The sequence below is a fragment of the Vulpes lagopus genome, chromosome 12 (genome assembly GCF_018345385.1).
Source record: "Vulpes lagopus strain Blue_001 chromosome 12, ASM1834538v1, whole genome shotgun sequence".
NCBI classification, from domain to species: Eukaryota; Metazoa; Chordata; class Mammalia; order Carnivora; family Canidae; genus Vulpes; species Vulpes lagopus.
In genome coordinates, this window is record NC_054835.1 from 43,966,133 (window position 1) to 43,975,590 (window position 9,458).

At 42.1% G+C, this 9,458-nt stretch overlaps 1 long non-coding RNA gene across 1 annotated transcript; it reads left to right on the plus strand.

Annotated features, from left to right (window-relative positions):
* Positions 1 to 1,019: 1,019 nt before the first annotated feature.
* On the plus strand, positions 1,020 to 6,358 carry LOC121472627. Its single transcript, XR_005982957.1, has 3 exons — positions 1,020 to 1,167; positions 5,386 to 5,482; positions 6,224 to 6,358. It is a non-coding gene; the product is annotated as an uncharacterized LOC121472627 (long non-coding RNA).
* Positions 6,359 to 9,458: the final 3,100 nt, after the last annotated feature.

The following is a 9,458-nucleotide window of genomic DNA, read 5'->3' on the forward strand; positions in this document are numbered from 1 at the left end:
TGAGATTGGCCAACCCTGAATGTGTAATGAGACATCAGCAAATCACCACACAGTGAGTAGCTTGACGTTGTGGTCATACATGTCTTCCCAGCACAGAGGAGGCATTTTTTTAAAAAGATTTTATTTATTTACTCATGAGAGACACACATACACACAGAGAGGAAGAGACATAGGCAGAGGGAGAAGCAGGCTCCCCACAATGCAGCACTCAGTCCCAGGATCCCGGGATCATGACTCGGGCTAAAGGTAGATGTTCAACCAAGGAACCACCCAGGTGCCCCAGAGGAAGCATTTAAATGTTTGTTGAAAGCACGAATGGATGGGTCTCTGATTATAAAAAAGGAAAGAAAAGAAAAAAGCAGATTCTCCAATTTAAAAAAAATCAGAACACACACAAAATAAAATAAAATAAATAACAAATAAAAATTAAAAATCAGAACACTAATAACAATCAGTGGTAGTACTTACAATTTAGTATTACTTGGGAAAAGAAATGATGATGATATTCATTCTGAATAACGAACAGCGTGTAAAAAATAAGGTACAAATGCCAACTGTCTCTCTCTCCTTCCCTCCCTCTCTCTCGTTTTTTTTTCTCTCTCTCTCTTTCTCTCTCTCTCCCCATAGAAGATAGATGGATAGGTATGTAGATAGATAGATAGATAGATAGATAGATAGATAGATAGATAAATGAGATTTGATTCAGATCTTAAAATTCTGACTACATCCTCCATAGACTGGGATCTTCCATCTGATGGCATAGTTTAAGTGAAAGGAACTTCTGCTCAGTGAAATTTTCAAGTTTTATGTTTGAACTCACCTCTGAGCACTCCCCAAATTACCTGACACTCCCCTAGGCTGCGCTATCCAGGGTGTCTGAGCAAAGCCAAATATAAGGAGAGAATGACCTCACGGATCCGTTATGCGTTGTCCCTATTTCTAGCCCCAGAATCATCTTTGGTTTTTGGACAATAGAGCTGACTGCTGAGTCATGTGTAACCTAAACCCTCTTCTGCAGTTCATCCTACTCCGTGCTGGAACCCAGAGGACCTAGGCAAGGAGCAACGGCCTCAGCAGGGCAATGGAGGGAAAGCAAGGTGGTAAGAGGCATTTGGAAAACATAAAAACAGATAGGAAAACTCGAGCCTGAGCAATGATTAGTGAGAGGTAAGTCCAGAGTAATTACAACATGAATCGCCCTCACTTTATATAACTAAAGTGTTTATGAATTTGCATGTAAATCAACCTGCATTTCAACTGCAACAGAGGAACTGGCTTATAGAGAAATCTGGTGATGGTTCCTTCTATATTATGATGCATTTGTCTGTAAATACTCACTTTCTAATTTAGCTGTGTCTTACATATGTATGTATATATAGTATTATATATATTTTAAAGATTTTATTTATTTATTTTAGAGACAGCATGTGAGAGAGAGAGTGTAAGGGGGGGGGCAGAGGGAGAAAGAAAGAGAGAATCTCAAGCAGACTCTGCGCTGAGCACAGAGCCCAACTCCGGCTGGATCTCATGACTCTGAGAACATGACCTGAACCAAAATCAAGACTCAGCTGCTTAACCGACCGAGCCACCCAGGAACCCCTAGCTGTATTATATTGATATTTTCCTATATTGTCTTTGAGAGAGAACTACAGGTGTCTCATCAAAACACCTTGCCTAGCAGACAATTAGGCAGGACAAATACATTTGAGGCTAGCCAAATATGTCACGAATTTGGGCCTTGGACTTTACGCTGAGAATAAAGGAATGTTGGTCGGGGTGCCTGGGTGACTGAGTCAGTTAAGTGTCTGTCCTCAGCTCAGGTCATGGTCTCAGGGTCCTGGGATCTAGCCCTGTATTGGGTTCCCTGCTCAGCAGGGAGTCTGCTTCTCCCTCTCCCACTGCTGCTCCTCCTGCTTGTGCTTTCTCACTCACACACATACTCTCTCTCTCAAATAAATAAATAAAATCTTTAAAAAAAAAAATGTTGGTCTTGAAGGCTGTCATGTCTCAAGAGCAAATGTCTTGTTATGAAAAACATTTCCAGGAATCTATTTCAAAGAGAAAGAATGGGTTGCTCATTCAGAGGAATTACCAAGTGAGATGGCTTCCTAGCATTACTGTAGCTATTACTTGACATCCCCCAACTGCCCCTGGATCTGGTATTTATCTGGTCACAAGGCCCTCTCTAATAAAGACTATATTTCCCAGCCTCACTGGCAGTGATGTGAAGCCATGTGTAAATCGTGGCCAATAGGATATTAACAAGAATGTCATATGTGACTTCTAGGAAATACCCTTAAAGGACAGAGATGCTCCCTTATTTATCTTCTCCTCCTTTCTGGGAATGTGATGCCTGAAGTTTAAACAGCCATTTTGGACTGTGAGGGAGAAAAGGGGTTCAGGACCTCCTGAATGTACCACTTTGGCATATGGATTATTTTGACCTGAAAGCTTGAGACTCAAGAGAAACTTTTTAGCCCCCCCTAACTACATAGAAGAATCTAAATTGGGGGTCTTTCCCAGAATAAGGGTTAATAATAAGAGATGAATGTTATCTGAGTGACCCATTTGTATGGCAGGGCAAACATCTAATTACCAAATTAGAGAAATGCTCTTCTCATTGCCTGTGAAGTGCATTTCTTTCCTCTGAAATCTGAGACCCCTACTCACTTCTCCTTAGTTCAGAATGGCATATATACCTCATTTTGCCTGACCAGCTCTGGAATTGCCATGTCTATGTGGATTCCCCATATATATGTAAATTTGATTTTCTCCTGTTAATCTGTCTCATGTCCATTTGAGTCTTAGTTTTCAGCTAGAAGGACCTTTAAGGTCACAGAAATTCTTGCTCCCGACAGGAGCATGCTAAGGATGGTAGAGAATCCAAACAGATGGACCTGAGCTCTAAAAAGCTCTGGGAATTTCTTTTTTTTTTTTTTTTTTTTTTTTTTTTTTTTGCTCTGGGAATTTCTAAATCATCCTTTGACTCCTCTTTCTGGGCTTCAATGTAAGAGAGAAATACATTTTTCTTTTGTTTAAACCACTGCTGTGCTGTATTTTTTTTCACTCAGAGCTGAATCGGAGACTGATTGAATTATAAAGGAAATGCTCATTTCATCTCATTGTAGACTTTATTTAATTCAATTAAATGGACTTATTAAATCCCTCACTACATAGAAGAAGAGGAATATAGAGGTTCTTAACCTGGGGGTCCATGAACCTAAAAGGGAAAAAAATTCATCTTTATTTTTACAACCTTAACTGGAATTTAGCATTTCAGTACTGAATGTAGTATTAAGAGTACCTGTGACTTTGTCATTAATAGATAGTTTCATATCAACTGTAGCTGGGGCCACAAGTCCTTCCGGAGAGCGGACCCTGGTGGTACATCTTCATGTCCATCCCAGTTCACCCCTTGCACTATTCAGATCCATTTTTCCATACATGTTCAGAGAGCAGCTTTTTCAACATTTCGGTGGGCCTTTCTTCTTGGAAGAAACTTAGGAAAGTTAGTTCTATTAATTCTCAGCCCCCGCAGCTGTAACAGGTGCTGGGGCCCCAATTGATACTCATTATCCCCTTACTCCAACATTTACTTTAGATTCCCCTCATCCTCAGCTAGCATTTCTGCTGGTCTTGGGGCTTCCCTGAAGGCATGACCCAGGCAATCTTCCCAGAGGGGAGCTGTGCCCTGGTCACCATGCCTTCTGTGGTTGCAGAACAATGTCCCCACCAAAGATGTCCATGTCCTGGAAACTGTGAATGTGTTTTTTCAGATGATAAATGGACGTTGATGATTGAATTAAGGATCCTGAGATGGGTAGATTGTCCTGGATTATCTCTATGGCCCAATGTTATTACAAGGATTATAAGCAAACCATGGAGGCAGGGATGTCTGAATCAGAGAAGGAAGTGTAAGCTGTGGGAATGATGACTTGGTGGGGTCTATGGACCCCGACTTACTGTCAGCAGGACTCTGGCCAGGGTCTTCACATGCCCACACTCTAATGAGGACCAACATGATACTTCAGGTCTCTGGATATTAATGTCAATTCAGACCTTAACTCCAACTGCCCTCAAAATATTTGGGCTTTCCTCTTTGCCCATTGTACACTTGCCATAGTGGTACAGGGATCTTCTGAATGGAGAATCAGTCTTCTTTTCAATCAATTGGCTCTGGATCTAAAAACTGGCTCAGGTCTGAGAACTGGGCAAGGGAGCATACCTTTTTATTGAGCAGACTGCCTTAGTTTCCTGATCATTTGTCCTTGCTTTCCTCTGGTGGTGCAAGCTGAATAGTTCCCTTTTTGGCTGCCCATCTCTTTTGCTTCCAGGGAATCTGTGTTCCACTACCAGATTTCCTAACTCTTTGTGGGTCAATCTCATTGACTGCCACTCCAGCCTCACTAGGCATTACGATAAATGTATCCATTCATCCAGCTTCTGATAGTGCGTTAATTATTATTTTTTGGATTAATGGATTAATGAAAGGATTTAAGAAACTCCAGAAAGTAACACTCACATACGGTGTTAATAAAAGTAAAGAAAATAATGTAGCATGATTGAGAAATGACAGGTAAACGTCAGAGTTGTCCAAGACATCCAGGCTTAGCTTCTCATCAGTCACATAGAGTGTACTTCATCTTAGGATCATAACCCACCAGGATATACACAATATGCCTTGATTTCAAGGAGGTAAGAGTCTCATCAGCAGGTAGGTCTTTAACCTGCTCTGGTCATGTAGCCCAAACTGGCCTGCATGATTGAGTTCATAATGGAAACTAAAATTACATAACAGAAAGCAGGTACAAACAATCAATCTGTACATTTTCTATAAACGATGGTGACAAGCTGGTACAGACTGTCCCTAGTGTTTTGTGGACTCAGCACAGAACTACATTAGTCACTAGTTTGTAAATTTTACTCTGGCTGGGTCAAGGGCAGGCACCACTTCTTTAAGTTCCCCCTGAAATTAAGCTCAGGCCTGCAACAAACCAACTAAGATGAACCCTGTACCTACATAGATGATTCAAGGCCATATCTGGCCTCTATTGTTTTGGGCCCCATCATCATCATTGTTCTCATTCAGCCTAATTCTGTAAGAACCTCTCTTCTGCAGACCTGGCCTACAGAGGAGAGTTTCCTGTCAACCTACCGATGCTGGTATCCCTCTTATCAACACATTCCTTATGGCCTTGATACAGTTGTCTTCTGTGCTTCTCTTGGAACTTTATCATCTGGTGGGGTTTCTGGACTTTCCACCAAATATCTACTTCAGCAGGCCCGCTGCCCTCAACCTTTGAACACCTTCTTCTACTGGCCACCATGGCAATTCTGGCATTTCTATGCCACTTAGTGTGGCCTCTGTCTTTTTCATGCTTCTAGGAAGGAGTTCAGACTATCTTTGGGAGTCTTTGCTTGGATATCAAATTCCTGTCCCCCTTGGAATCCAGTCCCACATGTACCCTCCAGATTCTCAATGGTATGTGCTGTTAATCTGCGGCTCCTTTGGGGTGCCATCCCTTTTCTCCTTTCTCTCTCTCTCTCTCAAGTCATTTCCCTGGTTGAGTTAAGTCACTAATCCACTTATTGATTAGTGACTAATCCTGGTTATGTTTAGTGGCCTGGAGAGGAGTTGATGGCAAGGGGCAATCCGGAGGGATTCCATGTTGACTTGTGGGAAGATGACTTTGCATTTTCTTCAAGCAAGGGGAGGGAGTACTCCTGCAGGCTTAGAGAGTTCAAGGGAATCTGGGAATCTGGAACTTTCAAGGCATCACTAAATGTCCAATTTATATGCCAGAGCCCATCCTTCCCCAAAAAGGGGTCTGACCCAGTCATAGCAGGCCTACCTTGGTTGGCAGTTTAAGCTTCTTTGGAGCATGACCCCTCAATTAAATTTAGCAACAGTCACCCAATTATGTTATCCTTAGTTACTATTTCCCCCATATTCTTCAAACACCTGATATCTCATACCAGCTAGTGCACTGCCCTCCACCAGCACCCCATCTCAATTTATAGTTTCAACAACCAGACCCACCTCATGCCAGGAGCTATCTGTGTTCCACCTACCATAGTGATGGAGCCTCACTGATGGTAGGGTAGCAAACTTTTCAGCTCCCAAACTGCATCTTATCATCTGTTTTCTTAGACTACTCCTGACACCAGTTGTCCTAGGTTGAGCTGTCCAAGAACCAGAATTTAGGATACAAATGTGTTTTAGGACATGCAGTCAACACCTGAGAGAGGAGGAAAAGGAAGCAGGAGCGAGCAGAGGAAGAAGATGAGTTATGATCCAGCCCAACAGCAGCCGGCCTGGCCCCTGGGGAGATATGGAAATAAAAAGGCTTAAAAATCCTCTGATAAAAAGGTATATAATGATGCCTCCTCTCTCTAGGACTTAATTTGAAATTTGGCTTTCATCTTTCTCTAGTTATCCACCTCAAGGTCCGCTGACACAGTCACATATGTGAGAATCTTATGATAGACAAGTTCAGGTTCTTTTCCCAGGGGTCTTTTTCACCCTCTATGTAAATCAAGGTGTGTATGGTGGAGACCATTGCCTTCTACCCAAATCATTCTCTTCTTCTTGGGTACACAATTCTTCTTTGTTTGTGTCCCTTGCAGCTGGGGTGGCCATGTGATTAAACCCTAACAGTGGAACATGAGTAGATGCCATGTCCAGAAAGCCAGTGTGCTTCCTCCATTTCCTCCTTCTCCTTCTGGCAACCGGACCCAGTATGTGATGACCCAACCTCAACCAAGCAAACAACAACAAAAAAGGCTCTAGGGACACCTGGAAAGCTCAGCAGTTAAGCTCTGCTTTCAGCTCAGGGCATGATCCTAGAGTTCAGGGATCGAATCCCACATCGGGCTCCCTGAGGGGAGCCTGCTTCTCCCTCTGCCTATGTCTCTGCTTCTCTCTGTGTGTGTCTTTCATGAATAAATAAATAACATTTTTTAAAAACATGGCTCTAAAGAGTGGCAGAGCCACAAGATGAAAGGAGCCTGGGTTCCTGAACCTCATGTGGAGGAAGCCCTACCTATCTGGAACACTGCCCCCTAGGCTGTAAAGTTGTGTTTGAGTCATTATATTTTGGGGCCTGTTTATTACAGCAGCTTAGTTTACCTTGACTGAAATAGTATACGAATAGATTTGGTAGCAGAATCCCCAAATTCTATGAGTATCTGGAGCTTAGTTCTATCCAATCCCACTTAGGACACTATAAAGAAACTGACAGGGGAGTTAATGAATTTGTCTAAAGACTCACAAAATGGTTAATATTAGGACTCAACTCTTCTGGAACCTAATCCAGTTCTCTTTCCTTATGCCATCCCACCTTCTATGGTTCTGTAGGGCAGGCAGAGTGTGGTCATGAGATTTCTATTTCAGCAAGAGGGAAGGGCAGGGATTAAAGGAGGGGATGCATTTTCTTGGCGTCAATTACTGAGCCATTAGCTACCCATAGTGATTAAATTACCTGGAATGAATACCCAACTCCACATCATATACAATTAAATGATAGATCTTACAATTGTTTCGAGCACTCATTACTTCAATTTAATGTAAGCAAATGTTATCATTCAGTATCAGGGCACCACAGTGTCATCAAGTCCTTGTCAGTTCACAATTATCTTTAGCTTAAAGGAAACAAGAATTTGAATGAGGATGACTGTTAATTTAACTGCTATAGCTTGTTTTACATATAGAAATAAAATCATATGTAGCAAAAGTATTGACAATGAGCATGATGATAAAATATTTATTATTTAATGAACGCCCACTATTTGTAAGGCACTGCATAAGGAACTTCGATCCCGGGTCTCCACACATGCACACACATACAAAAACACATCATGTAAGAAATTTATATATAAGGGATTTTATAAAAAGAAATATATTTACATATATTGTCATTTAATCCCTGCATCATTGGCTTTGATGTGGTGACAACTCTCAAAATCCCAGTGACTCACACAATAAATGTCTATTTCTAACTCAAGTACCTGCACTATCTTGGTTTTTTTTTTTTTTTTCTTCATTCTGGGACCTAGGTTGAAGATGCAGTCCTATAGGACGTCATTCTGGTGGTGAAAGAAAGAGCTAAAGTAATAGAAAGTAGCAATGCCTCCTAAAGCTTCTGCTCAGACAAATCTACATAATGCCCATTAATTCTAGTAGCCAAAGACCATCACATGGCCAAAGTCAAACATCAATGGGGAAGTTGAGTGGAGGCAGTGCAGATCACATGGTAACAGGCTAGGACATATAATCTCCATACAGGAAAAAGGGAAAGGAAACAATTGAGGACAATAACAAAACTTCAATGTTATAAGATAGATATTAATTCCACTCCCGTCTCCACTTTCCAGGAGAAGATGAATAGTTTTTCTAAGATTCTTCCACTTTCCAGGAGAAGATGAATAGTTTTTCTAAGCTTCTTCCAGAAGTTGAAAATATCCCTTTCAGCTGGAGTGACTAGGGGAGGCTTTAGTCAAATCTGAGCTAGGGTTTGAAGGTTATATAGGACATTGGCCAGGGAAGAAAGAGCAAGGACTTTGTAGATAAAGGAAAACCTGTGAGTACAGGTGGGGAAATGCCAGCCAAACAAGATCAGTTGGCCATCAAATAGAGAAGAGAACACAGGGGCTCCTTGAATGCTGAGGAGTTTAAGGCTAAGGAGTCACCTTCATTTAGGGGGAAGTTAGAAACCTATAGATATCTTTGAGCAAAAGAATGCCATGATTAAAATGATTGCTTCTGAAGGCTGATCTGACTATGGGATGCAGGGTGGGCTGACATAGGGAGAAACAGAGAGCAGGGAGACCAACCAGTAAGGTAACTAGTTTCCAGAACCAAGGTAGCAATCTTTAACTAATGTGGCAGCAGTTCTTTTTTCTTTTTTTATGATAGTCACAGAGAGAGAGAGAGAGAGAGAGGCAGAGACACAGGCAGAGGGAGAAGCAGGCTCCATGCACCGGGAGCCCGACGTTGGATTCGACCCTGGGTCTCCAGGATCACGCCCTGGGCCAAAGGCAGGCGCTAAACCGCTGCACCACCCAGGGATCCCTTTAGCAGCAGTTCTAACAACCAACAAAAAGGTCAATTCCAGAGACTCAGAACCAGTAGTTTAAGAAATTAGCCCCGTGTTTTCATCACCCACCCATGCTCCCAATAATCACATATGAATCTTGTGTGAATAAAGCATTTTAAAAGCCTGCTTTTTGTATTAACGAGTAACATCCAATGTTGGGTTTGCTAAAGAGAATATATAAGTGCTATGCACATTAAAGCTTCAAGACAAGTTCCCATCCCCCTAGGACGAGACAGCTGCCCCCCCCCCCCATCCATATAAAGCCTCCTACTGCTAAGGCTTAAGCTAAATGTGTTGGATAGACCAAGTAAGGCCAAAGTCCGGGGCTGGGTGACCGGGGGAAGGAAAGCCACTGGTCAGTTT